This window comes from Rhopalosiphum padi, chromosome 1 (genome assembly GCF_020882245.1).
Source record: "Rhopalosiphum padi isolate XX-2018 chromosome 1, ASM2088224v1, whole genome shotgun sequence".
Taxonomy (NCBI): Eukaryota; Metazoa; Arthropoda; class Insecta; order Hemiptera; family Aphididae; genus Rhopalosiphum; species Rhopalosiphum padi.
The window spans coordinates 37,753,668-37,777,818 of record NC_083597.1 but is presented as its reverse complement, the minus strand read 5'-3'; the positions used below and the strand labels follow the sequence as shown (position 1 = coordinate 37,777,818).

General features: G+C 24.6%; 1 protein-coding gene across 3 annotated transcripts in view; it reads left to right on the top strand.

The window, feature by feature from the left end:
* Positions 1 to 24,151, top strand: part of LOC132919008 (cGMP-specific 3',5'-cyclic phosphodiesterase) — an 88,241-nt gene that overhangs the window by 5,127 nt on the left and 58,963 nt on the right. For 2 of the 3 annotated variants that reach the window (XM_060980362.1, XM_060980375.1), the window contains exon 2: positions 14,517 to 14,619. The exons of the other annotated variant lie outside the window; for it this stretch is intronic. The gene's annotated coding sequence lies outside the window, so the exon portion shown is untranslated. The remainder of the gene's footprint in view (positions 1 to 14,516; positions 14,620 to 24,151) is intronic. 3 annotated transcript variants of the gene reach the window in all.

Here is a 24,151-nt window from a genome sequence, read left to right as displayed (position 1 = left end):
ATAAGTTTTAAGTAGCACGGGACTGCCATAATATTATTAACATTTTAATAAATACTAAATAAATTTATATGTTGAAACATTTTTAAAATAATTTAACATTTATTTCTTTGTATTAAATTGCATATTATAATATAAATTAAGTTTTCTTTACGTATGTATCTAAACTAAAAAAATGTATTTAAAAAAATAATAATTTAAACAATGCACATGGTTTTTTTTTAAAATTTATGTTGAGTCAGTTTTTTTTTTTATATTAAACTTTTTATCATATTTTCAATTTAATATATATTTTAGTATAATTTCTGATTTCAGCAAATTTACTATAATTTTTAATGAAAAAATACAATCTCAATAACAGCAATTTGCAAAAGTGAAAAGACTGAGTTATCACTATACATATCCCATACATATTATTACATAAAACTATAATAGTGTACGTAAATAATTAATTCAGTTTCAAGTTTGTTATCATAACAAAAGCCTACGATACAATAAATTTTTTATGATTTTTAAACCTAAATCATATAATATTTGGTAAGTAAATAAATTAAAAAAAAAATTATAAAAGTCTATATTATTTTTATAAACTCAATCTTCAATTCAAGACATGAAACATAATTTAATAGAGAAAAAATAAAAATAATAATGTAAATCGAAATTCAAGCTAAACTACAAAATCAGAAATAGGATTAATTTGGATAGTTTTCGTTTGTATGTGTTGATCAGAAGTTTTATAATTATTATGCATCGATTATTAATGTTAGACAAATCTCAATATTGATTATAAAAAGTGATTTACCACTTTACCAGCCATGTTCATCCATATTTTTCGTTTCAATAATACATTTTTTCAATTTCAGATTTATGAAAATGTTAAGTATACTTAACAACTATATTTTAAACCATTTAAGAGGTGTCCAGTTGCAATACAAACTTTTTTTTTAAATTAGAATTTCTAATTCTACTGTAATTTTTTAAGTAGAAAATGTTTTTTTTAAATTTTGATGTGTATACGTTAAAATTTAAAATTTATGATAACAATCAACTTTATGTATTAAAGATTTTATTTCTTTGAAAATGATTGGCTTAATGATAGCTAGGGTTATTTAAAAATTATAGTAATTAACATTAATAAATTATAGAAGTGTTTTGTAACTTATATAAAATTTTCTAATGTATGAGTATATAAATACTAGATACAATATTGTATTTATTTTATAATTGATTTAAATCTATTATTAAAGATTATTATCTTTAGTACGTAAAGTTGAATTACTCCCTATTTTGATTTAGATACATGAATTTTTTCAAAAATTCGTCTGATTAATCATTTATAGTAAAAAGGGCAGTTTTAATTTATTAATATGCTTACATCAATACATGAAACTCTTAGACGGTATCAATATTTTAAGTATTTGGAAATATAGTTTTTATGTAGGTATAAAAAAATTATTCATAAATTTAGAATTTGAATAAATAGATTATTTTTGGATAAAATGGAGGGAACTAGCATGCTTGGTGAATTAGTTTGTGTTTATATTTTTTCCATACTTTATAATGTTTTGTTTTTATTTTGAATTAATATAGAGTGGAATGAGTAATAAATAAAAATTGACTAGGTAGTCACTAGGTTTTTTTTTTAAGTGGAAGTGTTTACTGCAATTTTTGTATACTTAGGATTGTATAACATTTTTAATTAAAATATGTAGTTGATTTGCGTTAAAAAGATAGAATCCTCTTGAAGGTTAGCCTTCAAGGTTTACCTATGAATTATGAAAAATCTTTAATAACGGAAAACGGTGAACGAAAATAATATGAATTCTGGCATTTTAATTAAATAAATCGATTCTGTCTGCAATTGTTTATGTTCAAACTAAGTTACGGTAGCTATTCAACTAAGCTCTGAACACGAATAAGTATATAGACATATATTACTATAACGCTGTTATACATAAAAATGCGCATAATTTTTGTTTTAAATTTTTTTTTTTATTTATATGTCGGTGTATCATACAATTTTTTTACCACTGACTTTTAAAAATGATACCAAGAAATCATCTTAAAACTTTCTTTTGTTTGTTACTTAAATTATATATAATTTAGTTATTTTTATATAAATAAAAGGTTTTTGATGAAAAGTGTTAAAAACGATAAATACATTATTAAGGCAAGTAAGGCAACATGGTTATACTATAATAATGCATGTAGCGTACCTATACGAAACAATTTCAATTTTCTTCTTTGGTTAATTGGATGTACACGTGGACGAGTATGGCTTTAATTAATGCTCTTGAAAAACTAACAAGTTCAATATTCTTACCCATCATATCCCGACCGTTCTTCTAAAACAAGCACACAAATCGATATCTTGTGTACAGTCCAATTAGTAGCGTACTGGTCAACATAATATTGATACGTCTTGTTTTTAATTCTGACTAGTGACCACATATTGTGAAAACCCATTAACTCAGTGATTGTTGAACTAATATATCATATATATTATCATATGTGTAAGATAAATCGTAATATTTTTCTTTTTCAAATTTTTTTTCGAAATTGTATTGGTAATACTTCTTAGTATCAATTGAAAAATAAGAGCTACCGAGATAACATAAGTATTTAACTGAAATGTTTTTAATTAAACACATTTCTAATATACGTATCTAATATATATTTATAAATTATACAAATTTATTTTTTACTTGTGTAATGTATATAATTAATATGTAAAATACGTATATTATAAGAATTATATTATATAACTTACTTATATTATAATTAAGTTATAAATACCACGCTATCCAATGGTTTTAAATTATAATACTATCGAGTTTACACAGAACTAATCAATTCCTAAGTTTGTTCGAAATACTTAAACTCATTCTAATAAAAGTTTTTTTTATAAAATGTATTAAAGTAGTGGCAGTATATTTAGTATTAATGATTATCCCTTAAAGTGGAATGTTTGGTAACAGTTACATTTTGTTTAATATTAATGCTAGCTTTGTTATAGTAGTATTACCTAATTATTATTTTGAAATGAACGTGAGATATATTCAAATAACAAATGCTAAAACTTAAAATAAATTAAAATTGATTACCAACACATGAATTAATATTTATAAATTTATGTTGAACAGTTGAATTAATGGAATTGTTTTTTTAAAATCATTTTTAGACATGGGTTTTTCTACAATATTTTGAATTCAAAATAAATTTCACTTGTAACGTGTTTGTTTAATAACTAATAATACGTTTATTATTTTAGTATAGGTACTTTACCAGTAGCCAGTAGGTACTGATATAATAAACTATGCCAAGTTTAGACATAGAGTAGTTGGAAGATAATTGGAACACACACTACTTTGGTAAATAAGTTCAGGCCAAAGTGTATGAAATATTTTATGTAGTTAGGAAATTCTTTGCCATGTCTAAGATAAGTCTGATTTCAAATGGTCGTTGGCAGTTCTTAGGACTAGGTCGTGTATACTTTTAAAAATATTTGTGAAGTACAATTTTAGCATAAAAATAATCTAATAATTTGAGAAGAAGCTTGTTTGTTATGGTATTTAATGGTAACGGACATTTTTGATGTAATATTATTTACTACGATATATTATAAGCGAGTAACAAAATATTGGTGTCATATATAAAATATATTTCGAAATCGAAACTCAAACTCACACATAATATATAAATTACATTTTCATTTTTATGTTTTCAATGTGTCATGATACTGACTGATTGATAATAAAAACGGACCAGTCGAATTCGACGTTTTATTTTTATCTGAACATAAATATTACGCAGAAATTCTCCAAGTGTACAGTTACTCTGTCAAAGTGGTATCCTTGATATCCTCTCTGAATTTTATTACAAAATGAACATTTTATAATACAATATTTGTGAGAAACTCGTAGATAGTTATGTCGTAAATTTAGCGAGAAATACTTAGTCGACTATTACTTTATTAGATTGATATTTTATGCTATAATAAATATATTTTTAAAAATGATTTGACAAGAGAAAATAATTAAAATATCTTTTTAGTGTCTATACTACATAATCCATAAACTGGATAAGTGACTTAGCCAAATATGGTACATATATCATAATAAATTAAAAGTAATTTATTCTTGGTCGTTATTACGATATATTATAGTAGTAAGAAATAAATCCATTTCAGTTGTTTTCCCACCAAGTTATTGAAAATTTTTACACAGAGAATAAATGTATTAACCTTTGATTATAATTTAAAAGCATAATATATGCTTTAAAAAACTTTTATAGAATTTTTTCTAACTAAAATTAATGAATTAATACAAATGAAACATGAAATCCATTTCTCAGAATCAAAAACCATACAGTATTAAACATTTTACAATTTTGATTGAAATATTAATATATTTACAATATTCAAACGTAAACTTAATATATTTTATAAATTTATTATAACTATACTAATAACATATTGTTACATGATGATGTATATAAAAATTATTTCGTTATAGTTAAATATTAAATAAATTAAACCTACGAGGGTAACTTATTAAGCTAAGAGCTTATAAAGTATAAAACATCAATATATTTATCTTTTAATGTAGAGTAAACTTCTAAGAATTACAGTAGAGGGGAATGATTCCTCCTCAAAACGAGTCATGATAATTTCTTGAGAAATTCTGCTTTGTAGTATAACACGGCGTGTTTATTGACCATAAAACTGTAATCATCAATTCAATGTTCCACAAAAATGTGAGTGTATGTCGTAAATTGGTTGGTTTCGATACAGGCATGCTAATATATGTACGCTGTATATATAAACGAAGCGGTCATTTTATCGTTCCTTAAAGTTGTGACCCGAGTCTCAGACCGAATGAAAATATATATATATCCATTTTTCATTGGGGATTTATTATAACGACAGTCAACACTTTATATTGCTGATATCAGGTCCATTTTAAGACTACCCACTGAGAATTCACGTCCCTGAGGAGTCACGTCGACTGAATTAATATCGAAATTCTGACCAGGAAGATTTGTTTGGCTCATAGAATAAGGTTAACGTCCCAATAGGAAAGCGCTAACGCTAAACAAGACTATTGCTTATCGTTATAATATTGAATAGGAAAGAAAATACTGATTGAGCAGTTGGATATTATAACATGTTGTGCAGAAACTTAATATTTCTTATTGTCAATTATTATCAGTGTTTAAACATATAATATTATTTTAGAATTTACAATTATAATAATGATCATCAGAACTTAAAGGTTGGATATTTTAATTAAATATTTATAGATATAATACTAAAAATCTATTCGATAAATAATCTATTATTTCCGTGTACAATCATTGATCCAGGCATTATTCAAGTAAGATAATAAAACACATTAAAAAAAAGTACAAAATTTGATAATGAAATAATTTTTAAAAGTTTAATAATATACATTTAAAAAAATATAGTATTTTACTTTTTATTATATTTATCTATAAGTGTTGATTTATTTCTACATTAGAAAAGTTAAAACTACTTTTGATGAATGGCTTTGAATAACGTAATATATTTTACACCAAATTTATTTGATAAATATATTATATTATACTATTATACTTAACTATACACAACCTAAGTATTTACCCACAATAGGTATGTAACTTAAATGTACATGTGTTATGTTTAATTAATTTTCTCAAATTAAATAGCTTTATTAGAATTTAGCTTAACTTGATCTTATTGAAACAGTTTTGACTTAGTATCAAGTAATAATATCACTTTTTTTTTTATGTATATACTCGTAGTTATAAACCTTAAAATTGTTGTATTTTAATAAAAAAAACTATACGTACAGTATACACGTGTTAAAACATAATATTTACACAAACAGTATTTATGAACTCTTTGAATGATAAATGAACTAGTTTAGTTTTAGTGAAATATGTTCCTTACTTGAGTGTCTCTCGGAGCCCACCATATCGACAAGGAAGAAATTATTTTTATAGTGGTTTTGAAAAAAAAATAAAGGATTTTTTAACATAAAAGGATATCTCTGCGTAAAACGGATGTCTTTATGTATACATATATAATATTATATATAGTAGGTATGACGTCTGGTTATTAAATATTAAAAGCTTCTGAAGCTTCTGTTTGATGGGCCGCAAATTACACAAGCTGTCAACCGTTTTGAAAAGTTATGTGCGGCGAAAAAAGGGTCAAGTGAGTAACATTTTTAATCGTCAATCCTTCTAGTTTACAGCACAAGGAAAAACACATTTAGGGAGGAGCTGTAATATTTTTAAATTTTTATGGTGTGTCCTCGCCGTAATATAATATGTATGCAAGAAAAAGTAATAATAAAAAATATAACATTACGTGAGTTTGGAGGAATAATTCTGAAAGTTTGTAGGTTACACCGGATATAAAGTGTGCCGTTTTGTTTAGTCAGGTTTACTGAGCTGTCGTTAGTATTCAACATAAGTATGGGTTTTTACAACTTCTGTGCATTGGTTTTAGAACACTTCCTACGTACGTATGTATACGTGCTTTACCTCAGACACTAAATTAGTTTTTATCTGCCAAATTAGTGTTCTCAGTTAGCACACTGATTAAACTTGGACATTTAATTTGAAGTTTTCAAATAATTTAGAACCTATAATAGTAAATAAAACATTGTATGAGCTCATAAGTCACAGTGGACAGATACTTCTAAAATATTAGTGAATACAATTACTTTTTTGGTTATTTTTATTTTTCTTATTTGAATTAGGTAGAATTATTTGTAAAAATATGATTTAAATTAATTGTTTGTTCATTTAAATAAATTGCTGTAAATTAAATTTAACCGTAATTTGGTAATTATTTCATATTTTTATCGCTCAACCAGAAAATGTTTTTAATTTAAAAATACAATTATAAGGAACGTTATTTAATTTATGAAAAAGGTTTTGATGTGGACAAAGCTTCAACAATTAATGATTCACTATTCAAAATATAACATCATCATGACAAAAATATAAATTATTTAATTTATGTTTAAATTATTTCATGGCTGTGAGCATTTAATAATAATTATATACTAACAATGAATAATAATAAAAAATAAACAGTTTAATTTTTTTTTAAATATTGTAATATTAAAACCTAACTAATTTGTGTCAAATTAATTAATTTTAGAAATAGGTAAATAAAAAATAACATAACCTTTATAAATTATATATTATTATTGTAACTATTAGGTAGGAATAATGTTATAATTATATACTCAATTCTATTTCTATAGCTAAAAATATAATAGTAACAGTTAAGCATTGTAAACAATAACAAATGTTATTTGTTAATATTAGGTTTAAGTGTTTAACATTAGTATTATATCTATAAATTATACATTTCAGTTATCTATTTGAAAGTAGATTATTCTTTTTATACCTGAAAAATAGTTTATTTCTTTCACATAGATTGTCTGGAATGTGAAATTTCGATAGTTGAGTACAATGTATATTTAACTGTAATGTATTGAATATTGGGCATAATATACGTTTGTAAATTATATTTATTTTTATTTGCCGAAGAACTTTCTGAAATCTTGTTAAACAACTTTGTATCAATCTGACTTCAAAAATACTCGCATTTTGCTAAATAAGTCTGATTGAAGATTGTGTAATTTATATAGATTATGTAAAAATATAATTATTTTTAAATTTGTAGTATAAAAAAAAACAACATTATTATTTCGTTAAATAGAAACGTTTTTGAATGAAAACTCAATAGTTCCATATAATATTTCGTTTTATAGAGAGTTTATTTTAAATATAATTTTTTTAAGTAAAAGTTTCACTGTGTTATAATATTGTTCTAAGAAATTATATGTCATATAGAAATAAGAGTAAAAAATGCGAATTTGTTTAGATCGAATTAGTCAATAATCAAATTGGTTTTACAAAGATATTTGATTTATTACATTTTTTTGTAAACACTTGTTTGGATAAAAGTGTACAAAGAGCTTCATGAAACCTATCTATTGATTAGAAATTGAGTCTGGATGGCAGTTTAGACAGGCCAATGTATTTATTCTCAAGTATAAATAAAAGAGTGGTAGTTTTTTCTTCAGTAGTAGTTTCTCACTTTTTTTCTTAGCGCAACGAAAATTTATCGGCTATCATCGAAAGATTGAATAAAATATCGGCATGACGTGTAGTTTTATTCACTTAAAATTATTTTTGGAAAATAATTATCGTTATTATTGATTATTACTATCATTTTAAAATTAAGTATCACAAATTACATGATAAACTGCTAACTTGTGTGAAGGTGAAAAAGGTAGATGGATAGTAATAAACTAATAAGGTATTTTATCCTTTATTCCAATCTAAATTATTTTGTAATTGTGTACATTGTATTTATTATACTATTTATATTTTTGTTTTAATATTTTTAAGATTAATAAACGTCTTAATGTTAAAGTTAAAAATGTTTTTAAACATACCACCTTAATATTATTAGTTATTTAAGTATAGTATTTCATGTTGTATTTATTACAACAACTTAATTAAATTTAGTGTAGGCAATAAATATATTAAGTATTTAATTAATATGAAGTCATATTATCCATGAAAAAGTTGTTTACAAATTTAATTATTGAAAGTTAGTGATCTATATTATTGAGATTTGTGGTATTTACATCTGAAAATAATCAAAGTAAATTTGTTTATTTCATTGGATTTTAGATTATCTAATATTTTTTAATTTATTACTAGATACCAAAATTTGCGATTGATAACGAAGAATTGAATGAAAGAACGATTTTAATAAAATCTTGATTATTTTCGAGGTAAAATGACATTTTACCGTTTAGAACATCTTTGCGTCAAGTATTAGAATAATGTTTTGTAATATTATATTATGCAATTTAATAAGCATACATTTTATGATTATTATTAATATGAATGAATATAGTAGTGACGGTTAGAAGTTTATTTACTAGCATACTAATGATATAGTGATGATTGCAAAAACTATTGTTATTGTTTTAAAGTTTGTTTAGGCCCTAAGTCTTTAAGATGATAAAAATAATATTACGAATTTAATAACTTTGAAACGTAATGTACCGAACACTAGTACATATTAAATGTTATGTTTGGATCTGTTGGAGTATTATTAATATATTATGATCATTTAGCTCGGCATTATATGTTTTATTAAATGCTACAACAATTGGTATAATCACCGTATCATAATGTTTGTTTTTAAAAACAAAAGCACATTTTTTCAAGACGAATATGTTATGTTTATATTATATTATATTGTTTTATAAAAGATTAAGATATACGACACATCGAGCTGAATCAGTTATTTTTCAATGCTGTAATTTGTATTTATAGTACTATTACATATATTATATTGTATGTCTACTATAATATTGCACAATGATTTGGGAATCTAATTTTACTTATTTTTGTAAGAAAAAAAGAAGTTGATAAAATCATTGTATTTGTATGAAATAATTGTTATTCATTTTATCTCTATCAAACTTAATTTAATTTATAATTTAATCCTATTCACGACAACTTGTTTGGTAAAGTGTTATACATAACATATATTATTTGGATTTTCTCTTCAAAACAGAGCGATTCATTCATCAACGCTATACATAATAATATGTAAATAGTTTCATCTGCGGACGTTTGCTGGACATGATAAATCACGAAAGTCGGAAAATTTTGAAATGCGCCTCTATAGTAAAATTCTATAGGTAAATGCATTAAAGCAAGCCCAGAGGGCGAATTATCCCGGACGTTCCTATCTCGTTTAACGTCAAGGGCGTTCGCGTTATGGAAACCCGGCAATCAATGTACACACAAAACGTTCAATTAAATATTAATTGATAGGTCCGAGGACTTTCCATTTGTGTTTTCGCGACAAAACCATCCAGAGTCGTATATGTATCTACTGTGTTTGGTTTTTTACCGCCCTTTTCAATTCAATCGGTTTTCAGTTAGTTTTCTATACATTATGACGCATACACTAGTTACACATATTATTATGTGTGACCTACTCGATAATTCTACCTTTATGATGCGGTTTAATTGACCATAGGTTTTTAATATGCATGAATATAATGTATACAGTGTTCCACAATGAGTATTTAGGTACTAATTGCATGCGATGGAGTATTATACGGGATCCGTATTACTACCACCGTTTAAATTAGTAAACCCTCGTGATATGGAGTGAATATTCGTATTTCTATATTTTATATTGGAATAAAAAAAAAAGTCTTAATATTTCCTATCGACATGATAAAATAACTAGTAACGTAATAATTTGCGATGGACAGTGCAGCCGTTACACAGCGTGTTCGATCGATATTTGTACTGGCCATAACAAGCGGCAATCTAATTGAAAACCGTTACGTTTTAACATATTATAAGGGCTAAATTCAAATAAATAATAATAATAAAAAAAAAATGTTACAGTGAAATATAACCATGAACATTTGTGCGATAGCGCTAGTTAACTAATGAAATTTGAAAATATTTTTTAAACTTACTGCTGTAACCAGATAGATATTTATTTTCGTAAACATTTTTAGTTTAAATGGCTAAAATGACCAGTGAAGTTTTAAAAGTCATGTCTATTAACTAATGCCGTGTGTTGAAATTGGTAGACATTGATCTCACAACCCTCGATTGGCAATCGTATACGACACGTTCTTGTACGAACTCAGTAAAAATAACTATTTACACTCACAATAAGACAAGTGCCAATATAAAGTTTGCAAACAAAAAGTAATTGCACGATCCCATCGCCAAGATCAATTAATCTTTTATAGTCCCTTTTTCTGTTGTGCGACAACTGTAAAAGTAATTGCAATCGTCTTCCCTACCTGCTAGGGAAACTTCGTTCTCAACTGACTTAAAAGTATCACAACGTCTACCCTACGGCACACGAACTCAATTTTAAATAAATATTTATGTATTATATTCAAAGTCTACGTCTAACAATGTCACAGTGATTACTTTTGCGTAAGTTTTTTTTACACTGACGAAAAAAAAAAAAAAACAGATTTTTATAAATTACCGATGAAACAGTGATAACCCAACGGAGTCGAGTTAGCGAAAAAAAAAATATTCACCCGTTTTTCCACTCGTTATTCTCGTTTTGTCAGCTCCCAAAGCACCGATAAAAGTTGATTAGTTTTTATAACAGGCCATTGGAGACGGCTCTTGGCTCGAGCTATAAGGGTAATTGGCATCGAATGACATGGACTAATACGTTCCAATTACTGATTCCATAATAATTATCGGTATTAGGTGGATACCGTATAAATTATGTGCCCCGTGGCCGATACTCCCATAATTTATTATTTATTTATTCTTAGGTTTTTCAATTTTAACGGATTCGTTGTAATTCCTTTAAGAAGGTCTTATATTTTATACATGATTGCTATAGTTGAGTTAAATACGTATGCCCAGTAATCATATAATATATTATGTACATAATTCACAGGTATATCGGAAAAAAAATTAAGGCGTTCGTATAATTAAATCGAGCTTAACATTAATATTTTACTCGTGATCGTTAGCAACGTAAATCTCGATTTGATTATTTACAAAAAAAAAAATACTAAGATAAGGAGCGTTTTCATGTAATTTTGTACATGGTTCGAGGATTAAGGAAATAAATAGGAGGCACGTTATTCTTGATAATTTGTAAGCTTGTGAAACATTGATTTTTATATTATTTTACTTACATGTTAAATCTCTTAATGTCTTAATATCCCTTCAATGATTGTATTTTTAATAAAACGTATTGCGCATAATATAAATATTTTATATTAATTTATTGATTACGCTTAAATAATATTATTGTTTTAATTGGTTACATTTAATACAATGAGTGTAGTACATGTATCGTAAGTAAGTATTTAAAAACAAAGCACATATTATTGTTCATAATAAATTCTAATTGAATACAAATTATTATTTTAATAAAATCCACACGCGTGAAAATTAACATTGTGGACTGCTGTATACTGCTGTATATTATTAGTCAAAACACAACGGACGAACACAAAAATATTATTTATATATTATTTTGAATTCGTTTCGAGGTTCCACTATGAGAAACTGTGACAAACAGAATCACGTCTTCAATATTAATTTATTTGTAATGCCATCGTTATTGTATAAAATATATTTTATAACGTACTCGTAAAGTCGTAAGTAAGAAATTCGAATATTAATAATTGTTGTTAGGCAACATAATATTATAATTTATAATACGCACACGCATAATAATACACCGTTGACTTAATCTTTAGTGTATTGTGAAGGGGATAAGGGAGCTATGCGGCATGTATATTCACTTTAAGTTTTCAAACGTATACTTTCCTTTCCCGTTTTTCATTGAGTTTTCACGAAATTTGTTTGGAAAAGTACTACGATAAATACCTTCAAACGTATAAAGTACTTGCATCTGATATTCAAATTAAGGGCCCTTGAGAAAACAATTATTTCGAATAGAGATTTTTATTTATTTTTTGACTTAATGATAATAAAGTTTTTATCGTTGTCACCTATACCCGCGTGAAAAAGCCGTAGGTATACCCAAGCGAATATTTTTTTAGCGACACACCACTGGATTTAGTCTGATCACTGGTGCGAGCAACGAAATAATAAAGTCCCATTGCGACTCGCAGTACACCTGTATATAGTGTACGGGGAGTTTCACATTGTTACGTATATGTATATATATATATATGTACAGGTAGTATATAGGCACCTACCTCGGCAGTACACTCGGTATCGCTGTTAATCCGACGTCTTTAACTCTGTTCAATTTAACCGTCTGTGCGCGCGTGCGGTCGTGTTCGGCGGAGATAAAGATAATCGCAACCATTCTCTGCGCCATCTTCCGTTTATTGCGGAAAACCTACCGTCATCGACAGTTCTCATTGTTTCGGCGGCCACAAAACGACACCCGGGGGAGTGCACGCTCGCTCTGCGGTTGGCTCCGGTCCAGTCTACGACCGTTATCGTTTGAATGATCACGTTTACCGTGTGTTGTATATGTGTGTGTGCGTGTGTGTATATGTGTGTGTGTGTGTGTGTGTGTGTGTGGGTGTGGGTGTGTGTGTGTGTGGGTGTGGGGTGTGTGTGGGTATGTGGGTGTTAATATATATATATATACATACATATATGCGATATATTATTGCGCTTTTCCGAGCAAATGATCTTCACGTGTGCGCGCGAGGCGGAGTCTGCAAGGAAATATTGTGTCAATGTTGCAGCAGCGTCTACGTATATATATATATATAGATATAATAAAGTGTGCGGTGGTAGCGGTGGAAAGGAATTGGTAAAATATAGTATGGACGAGGAGAAATAATTAAATCGATTCGTGCGCCAAACGATATTTCATTCGGTCGGACCCCGTCGCGACATTTTTATATTTATATTATTAGGTATTTTTTTTTTTTATCTTTCGTTCCCGAATAAATCGTACGGACGATATTGTTGTCTCCTTTGCGTATATTTTACAGGCGTGTATATTAAAAACGATCATATAATATAAATTGCAAATTTACGACACTTCGTAGGTTACTTACTTATATTGAATAGGGCACGAAACATTTTACAACTTCAGCATTTCGTAGACTTCTGCGAAATGTCGATTCAACATCCGATTTTAAATTATTATTTCTTTTACACATCATTTAATTAATATTTTTTTTTGAAAATTTCATTTATTTAGTTGCTATTTATTTGTTGTTGTTTTTTTATATGTATTAATACATATAATACCACATAAATAGAAACACAAATTATGGAATGAAACATAATATTTTTATCTTATTAAGAAGCTTATTTATAAAAGCTCATTATATTTTATTAAAAGTTTTTTGCTTAAAATAATATTTTACCTTAAACACAACAAATATTTTTTAATAAATAAGACGCAGAATAATAATAATAAAAAAAAAACAAACGTTTATACTATTATTAATTTTTTTGATTATTTCAACATTAAAATTGTTCATTATAGTATTAGTTATAGAATGAATGATATAACTTATTAGGTAGTTTTAAGAAATTGTGTACATGTTTCTATAATATTTTTTATACTTGAAATATAATTTTCCGTGTATTGATAAAATTTGTTAACTATTTTTATGTATTATTATAAAATAAAAAAATATTATAATATACAATAAATAATAATATGCTTTAATAAATTGTTGTTTGAATTAGTAGGCAAATACATATTAACTTGGGAAATTATTTTTTGTAGTATTCCAAATTTCTACTAATTAGATAGTTAAGGAAAAATTTTTTATTATTGGAACTATTGGTTAAACCTAGAAAAAAAAACCGAATACAATTTTTAAAATAAAGAAATGTAAGTTGTAAAGTTTAGTTCGTATAGTGATGACAAAATATATCATGTGTATTGTGCATAAAAATTGTTAAATAATACAATTATCAATAAATGTTATCTTAATAAATAATTTTATTTATAGGAAAGAACACAAAGAAATGAGTTCATTAGTTGGCTGAATAAATTAGTGAAAAGATATCTCCGAATCTAAACTTTGATATCAAAATGTCTGAAAAAAGCTACAGGTATTTAAATTAGTATCTTTATATAATAAATTGTAACTTTAAATATATATTTGAATATATTATTATTTATTAATTATTTATAATTAAATGAATGAATAAAATTAATCTAAAAATATGTTTTGAATATACCTTAACATTTGAAAAATTATAATATTATGTATAGAGATATATACATCAATTCTAATATAATATGTTATAATATTTTAATCACAGTAATAGTTATACAACATTTTACTGTTTTAGTAAAATGTTTATATTATACAAATTACAAGATAATCAATGAATATAATATAAGTATTTCGATTGTTGTTTTAAAATAAATTTATATTATTATATTGTGAAAAAACTTAAAGTATAAATCAATAGTTATAAAGTATATTTAAAAACTAAAATAAAAAACCGGAAGTATTAATATGTATTTAAAACTTTTATAAATAAAAATAATGAGCCTCACTGAATTTTACAACATAAATATTCAAATGTTGTAATAACAATAAAGACTAATAATATTCTATACCATAATGGTTATGAAAAAACTGGTTTAAACCTGGTTATATATGGCACATGTAAGTGGGACAAGGTATTATGAAAAGCTCATTTTGAAATCTTGTCATATCTTCTGTACCATATTATAAGGCTATATAGACGCATAATAAGCGTTTACTTATACGAAATTCTATTTTATTAGACCCTGGTAAAATAAAATACACTATACATATTAATATTGTTAACTTAAATTTGTTATATAATTCATGTAAGGTAATTATTTGACTATATTTTCATATGATATTTTTACTTCACGAGTTATATTAATTCAAATAATTGAATAAGTCAGTTTTAACAAAAATATTATACTTCGTATCATTATTACTTATAAAATAAAATATGTTTTATTTAATTTAGAGTAATCTATAAAATAATATAATATAAAATAAACGTTTGATTAAGACATAATTTTTGAATACATTGTACAATTTATTAATAAGTACAATGTTGAAAATATTTAATTTTATATGCATTACAGTTTTCAAATTAAATTAACCAAGCATTTAAAAAAAAAACAAACATTTTTTTGGCAAACAAATATCGGAAAAGGCCGTTGAGTGTTGATAATTAATATTTTTTTAGTATAGTTTGATTGATTCTAGTGTCTGGGAACTATTGAAACAAATGCATTTGTATTGAATTTATAAAAAATAATAAATGTTAACAATACAAAATATAATATATAAGTTGACAAATATATTTTGTATATATGGTAAATACAAACAAATACATCATATAGATAGTTTTGTAAATAGTGTCATCGATATATTTTAAGCTATTATCAGTGCGTCGCCTAGACTTCTGAGTAAGTGGGTACTTAAGTTTAGACAGAGAAAAATGATAGTCGAAACGATAAATTTACATATAAATTTAACACATTTTCCAGAGGTGATAATTTAGAATTAAGGGAAACTCGAAGTCTTTATCCGAGTAATGAATCACTTTTGGTAAAACTGACTTATTCAATTATTTGAATTAATGTAACTCGTGAAGTCGTGAAGTGAAAATATTATAAGCAAATTATTATTTTACGTGAATTATATACAGTATGATTCACTTAGCATGCTCATCTCAATTTTTTTTTAAATATAAATTTATTTAAATGCTGATTTTTAAAATTTTTAAGTAGTTTTGAGTTAATAGTTCTTAAAATATATCGTTTGAAAAATATCAAATATATATAATATTGGATCTTAAAATTATTATTATAATATAATTTATTTTGAAGAAATTATAAAATATTAGGTATTAAAATTCTACGATCATCATAAACACTATATCATTCAAACTCTTGACTCTCGAGTTATCTCTCTTTAAATGGATTAAATGATATACAAATATAAATATTTGAAAATATGAACCTTAAGTATCCTTTAAAATTTTAAAAATTATAATTTGGATAAATGTATTATTAAAGAAACAATTTGGGTGAGCATGCTTGCTGAATTTCTCTGTATAATTTATTTTTAGGAATTTAAATAAATACATCATCATAATTTAAATATATTAACAATCTTTGAGTTAACTTACTCTAAAATCTGTCCTTATTGAGTACTATACTTATCATCGATATAAATAAAATGTTACATTAAATATAAGCATTTAATCCTTAAGAACCCAACTGACTTGTTGTAATAATCAAAACAAAATATATTATAAGATACCAAAAACTAAATTTGAAGATACAATATATTATTTGAGACTGTACTTACTTATCTAAAATAAGTTAATATAATATATTTATAAATGTATTTATGATATATTTATTAAATTTTTTACATTATCCTAAAACTTTTTATTTAATTTAATTTAATTTAATTTTTATTTTTTAACGTTATTGAAACTGTCTGTATTTTTTTAATTTTTGTGTTAATAATGTAAAACTAATAATTTATCATAGGAAACAACATAAATATTTATTAAAATATTTTAAAATTGATAAATAAATACTACGAATAATATTAAATAATACGTTTAAATCATTGTAATTATCATTATTATATAAATATTTATATATGTTTTAAATATTTAGCATGTAAAAAGTAAGAGTATATTAACAAGTAATTTCATTAAATATTTAGTTTTAGATATGAAAATGTCAATATTTAAAATTAAAATAAATACAATCATATTACAAGTATTATGGTTAAAATATTCAGAATATCTTAATAATTTTGATAAATATTTGTTATAATTTGTTGTTTTTCATATTTATGGTTCTTTATATTATGATTATTTATTTTATTCAAATATTTAGTATTATTGTCGTCAAGACAACAATTTATAAGAATCGTTTTCGGAATGAAATTATTGATTATTGCAAGAATAACGCACAGCCTAGTTTGTCTTTGTATCTTATACAAAAGTTTTAAGGTTTGCTTCTATTCTACTTAGTTTAGCAGAGCTGATGGTAATTTAACTAATTTTCCATCGTAGGATTTTTTCTTTAGTCTTTGAGCCTTGGTCTTAATGACCAATGCAATTATCACAATGTGAAAAACGAAACAATTTCCTTTGTGGCACGTTTTATTGTTATATATTATACTTAATCTACATAATGTTAGCCGAATATCGTCCGTTAGATATATTCGATGAAATTAAAAAATTTACAAGTTTTAGGTGGTAAAAAATGAAAGTACGTTTAATAAACTTAAGCTTTGACAAGATAATTCTGGGATCCAATCAAAAAAAAAAAAAAAAAAAAAATGAAATATATTAAATTAAAATATATCGTTTAAATACTTTTAATCACGCTGGATATTATAAAAAAGTAAAAATTTCAACCCTGACAAATATAATAATATACTGTAAATATTTTTAATTAATTCATTACGTATTTCATCCTATCACATTAATTAACATTTAAAAATGTTGACTACTGTTTATAATTATTGAAAATTAGGAACCTATACCTATATATTTGGTAAAAGACTTCAATTGTAGAGATTTTTACTCTATATTAATTGAAACCTATTATTATACAAAAATTAAATAGTATTTTTACTAAAGTTTCACCTAATAGAATTTAGATTACCAGCTATTTGTATTATTAAAGTTCTTCATTCACAAGTTGTTATAGTCAATAGTTACATACATAAAGAATTCGCTTAGAATAATGTACGTTAATAGTAGAGTACATTTACATTAATGATTGAATTTCCTTAAGTATTTTATAAAATATTTGTATGTTGTATATCTGAATAACCTAATGTTCTCAACGAATGAATTAACAATTTAGGAAATTGTTTTTACTTGACTAGTCTGTCGCTAGCACTTGTGATTTTATATTTGTGTTAACTGATTCTTTCGTTGTTAATATTATTTCATCAAAAAAAAAAAAACTTCATAGTTTTAAGTCTTAAACTATTTGAATCCCTTTAAACATATCTAAGATAACTGGAGAAGCAAATAGGTAACATGTTTCCGTTATTAATAATGTGTAGGTATCTAGTTTAAATGCATTTAGGTATATGTATGCATTTTTAAACGGATTTTAGTTTATTTATTTATTTGTCTAAGTAAAAATTTAACGGTATAGCTGAATCTTACAGAATTATATATTGTAGAAGGAATCCAAGATTAGTCTTAAATCTAATCCAACATTAAAGTTTAATAATTTCTTTCGTGTACATAAATCTTTTTTTCGGTATTTTAAATCAATTTTCTAAAAAAAATATATTATATTAATTGTTATTTTATTGCTTTATATAACTTTAATTTATAAATTTTGTTAAAATTATCGGAGTTTTCATAGGTTTGTATACCTTTATTGGTCTTTAAATAAATATTATAGTTTTATTTTGAATAAATAAATGGTATTTTTTTAAATAGTGAATTTATTAGTTATTTATATTTTACCTATCAATAAACTAATACTATCTAATGTTTGAATTAAGAAGGGATGTGAAGCTCTTATTTTTGAGACCACCTCTATTAGTTATTTTCATTGAAGGACAGTCGATACGTTCTTTTAAACAAGATATTTAAATTAAATTTGATAAATTGTATATAAACTTATTGTTTTTGTTATGATATTTCATTACAAATATTGTATAACATTTAACTGTTTCAAAAAATATAAATTAATATACATTTAATTAATTATAGTACCTAATTTTTATTTGATGAAATGATTATTACTCATAAATATTTATTTTTTCTGATCATATGTAGATATTACTGGTATATCAAATATCTACCTAATTATTATATTTTATTTAAGGAATGATTATTGGAAAATGTGAGAAGTGAAGCAAAGGTAGTGACAGTAACTTTTTCAAGTCAGTTTCATCATTTTTTTATTCTTCAAATTCAAGCACTTTACAATAGTTTCAAATTAGTTAAATACGACACAATTATTACACATTATGAGGTATATATCAAAAAGTTATTTTGAGAACCATTATGCATTTGCATTTATTGTTAGTTATAATTATTATTTAATCATATAATATATTATAATTTAAAGTGATTATTATAACGAGTTTTGTTCTACAAATAGTTGAAACCTTAAAGTTGTTTTATTTCTCTCTTAATTTAAATTTAGTCTTCCTCATTTTGACATATTAATATACTTAGTTTATAAAAAATATTAACTATATAGTTATATTTTTATAATATAATATTCTTCGTAGTATAAATATATTAATTTAAAAAAATATTTTTAAACAGATGTTATTTAAAGTGCATTTACATATTTATTTTTGAGAAACAATAACCATTGAATTATGTCAGTTGAGTGAAATAAAGAATGTATTAGCTTAACAATCTTGTTTTTATATTCTGAATGCAGCGATGATTGTATTGGTTTTACAATAATGGCAGATGTGTGTGTGTGTGTGTGTGTGTGTGTTTTTTTTGTCGTGTCTGACGTCGCAAAAAGGCGCTTTAAAATAGCTTCAATCTTTAACTTTAAGGGTAGTTAGTGGTCATCGGTAAAAAATTGAATCTAATTGAAACTTGTTATAATTCTTAGTACTTTTGAAAAAATTGAAATAAATTACGTAAAAACGAGAATGAAAACATTATCTGTTCACAAAATTAAAAAAAAACATTTTCATCATATTTCAAATATAAATAACCGTAGACTGTAGAAACACTTTTTGCGATAATTTATGTTTGTGTTTTCTATGTATGATATAATTTTTAAAACGTTTCAACATTTTTTGTAGTATTCATAGATAATTATTACTTGGACTATTGAACTATTTTTTATTTCTACATAATAATATATGCATTTGAAGTTTAAAATAATGAAAATTTGTACATAGTTAAACGTTGACAATATTTTCGAATTTAATTCAAGGTTTCACTTAAAGTGTTTTTATGGTAATTTATTAATTTAAAAATATTAAAATAAATTTTAAATATTATTACAGCTATAATTTAAGTAGTGATATACTAAGAACCTACCAACAATAGAGCGATTTTCTCGGTTTTTTTCGACAATTGATGAAATCGTTTTTTACAAAATATGTAATTAGTTTATTAATTATAGACATATACATTTATATTAGGTGCCTAGTGATTTTAATTAAATTTATTTTTGTTTTGTCTGGTTTCAAAATAATTTTTTTTTTATTTTAACATTGACCAAAGATCAGTGTCAATTAGTATCTATATTTTATCAGTTTATATTACCTAAGTTGACATGATATGATACTAAAAACTAATTTATTGGATAGATATTGTATTTAGTATCAAACTATTGGAGAGAAACCGTATGGTGCCTATATATATAGTATAAAATATCACTAGATTGTCATTGGTTTACAGTTAATACAAATAATTCTCAGTTTGTCGTCATCGCTATAAAACTACATTGGCAGAGATGTCTAAGCGTCTTTGTATATGATTATTAAGCACATTTAAATGTATATTTTATACACATTATAATATGGACATACGGTTAATAAGAAAACTCATTGTTTGCTTAATAATATTTCGAGAAAGGAAAATATGCGTATTAGTTTACAAAATATCAAAAGATATAATGTTATAAAAGATTATAATAAAATAGGAATATCGGAGTTTAATACAGTTTTTTATATAAATGCATCGTATGATAATAATTGTTGATACTATAAAAACTAAAATAAATACAATTTCAAATTTTTCATTTTTCATGTATATTCGTTATACCATAGAGCTAAACAGTTATATTAATTTATATTTATTATCTTTTAATATATTTTAAATTTTTCTATCTTGGAAATACCAGGTTATACAAATATATTATAATATTTAGTTCATTTTTTTCATCGTATATTTAAAGAGGACAACTTTTAGCTTTTGCTTATTTTACAATATGTAAAGGGAATGAGCCTAATTCTAATACAATATCATAAAAGTAATAATAATGACTTATAAATGTTCCAACTTTTTTTCTATGTGAATAATAACTAAAAATAAAAAAAATAACAAACCGGAAGAGGAATCGGGGGTTGGAAATTTGTCTCGCTTCGTTCACTTTGATAGTAGGATAGTGTTGTTTATTATTATTATAAAATTAAAAGCAATAATAAATCATTGTATTCAAAAAGGATACTGAGAGGCATTTGGTTTCCTATATTATAATAATGTTAATATTGGGTATTTTAAAAAAAATCAAAAAAATCCCAATTGCTCATGAAATTAATTGATATGAGTATCTACCTAAAGAATTTCTAATTATATTGTGTAAAAATTAGTGAATATCATTAAAAATATAAGTAATATATAATATAAGTTTCAATCTTAATAACTAAAAAGTTTATTTTTCGTCAAAATCTCTAATACAAACAAGTTATTAATATACTTACTTATATTTTTTAATTTTTTTTTATTAAAAAAGGTTGTCGACAAACAGTTTTTAATTTAAGAAAATTAATTTGGAATTAAATTATTTATTAATTAATAGGTGCTTATTAAGTTTTTATTATACTTCTTATAATTTATGTAAAAAAAGTTAATACAAGAAACAGCAATGCTTTTAAAAATTCAACTATTTTAACTTTTTGAAATTTCTGAAAAAAATTCTGCTTGGTTAATTATAAATTATTTGTTTAAACTTTACGTAGGTATTATTTATGTTTAGCTTCTTGTTATATACATTCAATTTTAATATCATTGCTTAAACCTAAGTTCATAATAATATATTAATTATTATTATCATTAAAAAAAAAATCATGTACAACTGTTATTATAGTAATAAATTGGTATACATTATATGTATTAGTTAAATATTTTTGATGATAGGGATTTTTTCAACTTAAAAAAAATAATATTCAATCTTTCAATTTAAAAATATATATTTGAACCACACTTCAAAGTGTTACAGTCTAACTTAAACAAATTATCATGAACTTTTAAAATTGAAAATATATTATCAAATATTTTTTAAAGGTAATTTCAATCACAATAAGAATAATAATGTTAAAAGTGCTTGTATTTATAAAGCCCTAAAAATTAAATATATTGTAAGAGAGAAAGGTTGACATTAAATGTCAAATTTAAACGTCATATTTTATAGATTAGGTTAATTAATCAAATTGACCAGTTTAAAATAAGTTATAATTTTATATTAAAATTACTTTTGGATTTTATGATAATATTATGTGAGTAGTTTTTATGTAAAATATTTTCGTTTAGAAATAATATATAAATGTCCATACGTTTTTAATTAAAATAATCATCTTATATGAATTTATATAAATTAAACTTAGTTTTTTAAAGAAAGAAATTATATGATGAAGGTGTATGTTTAAAACCAAATAACTGTAATGTGAAAAGCAGCCGAAATTTGTGTGTTTTTGACGAGGACTGCAGTTCACTCTGTTTTCATGTCAATTTTCCACCTAGAAAGCTTAGTGGTCTCTTAAAGTATGTTGTTGGCAAATTAATGAAGTAAGTTCTGACCTTGAAGGCATATCCGGGAAATGGCCTTCTCGCACAATTACCACTTTCCCGCACTTGTCTCCGGAACGCGTTTTGACAGGATTTGGAAAATAGAAATTCATTCAGCTCCATATCACATCATCCACGATTATTATAACCACTACAAACAACATCATCGCATGGAATATAGTCGAGGCAATGATACAAAATGTTGCGACGGTTAATGCACAGGAATTTACCTAAATAAGAGGAACATTTCAGGACTGTGTGTAGTCTACGAAAAGGATTGTTTTGCATTTGATGACTGTACACTGGTAATGTGACAGAATAAGGGAAACCGTCCACTAATACGCGTCCCTTTCTTCAGGATTTAATTTAACACCACCGTGCACACCCTCGCTGCCCGTCATGGACCTCTCGTTACAAAGTGCGTGTACGCGTATATACCTTTTATATTATTATACCCTTGTAACCGTATACCGCATAGGTCTTCGGACGAAATCCTAATTACCAGTCACGGTGGATTAATAATAAACGGGTTTGAACTCCGAGGTCGATTGAGACAATTATTCGTGTGTAAGCTCCACAGCTCTTTTTCTATAATATATTATACGTACGGAAATACTAACGTATTATACGATTAAATGTGAACAGTAGGTACCTACTATATTATAAATATATATATATATTTTCAATTTTCTTTTTTTCTTTCTCTTATTTATTTATTTTCCGAAAATTTACTGCTGTAGTTGAAATAAAACCAATCGTGGTGGACGTAAATAAATTACTGTTTATTTTGTTTGCAGTGTTTGAAATAATATTTTTTCGACAATGGGAGTAGTTGGAAAACACAAAAGCTTTTAATATGTCCCAATGTTTTTGTATATAAATTATAAAACCCAACATTAAAATAATTCATACTACAACATCAATGTCAATTAATATCCGTTTTAAACATATAGTTTTATATATTTATTTATATTCTTTTTCGTCAATAACCTACTAAAAATGTATTATATATTGTACATTTTACAGTAATAATTTATTATTACATAGTACCTGTTCATAAAATATATTTTATATTTTATTTTATTTTGCATTAAAAAGTATT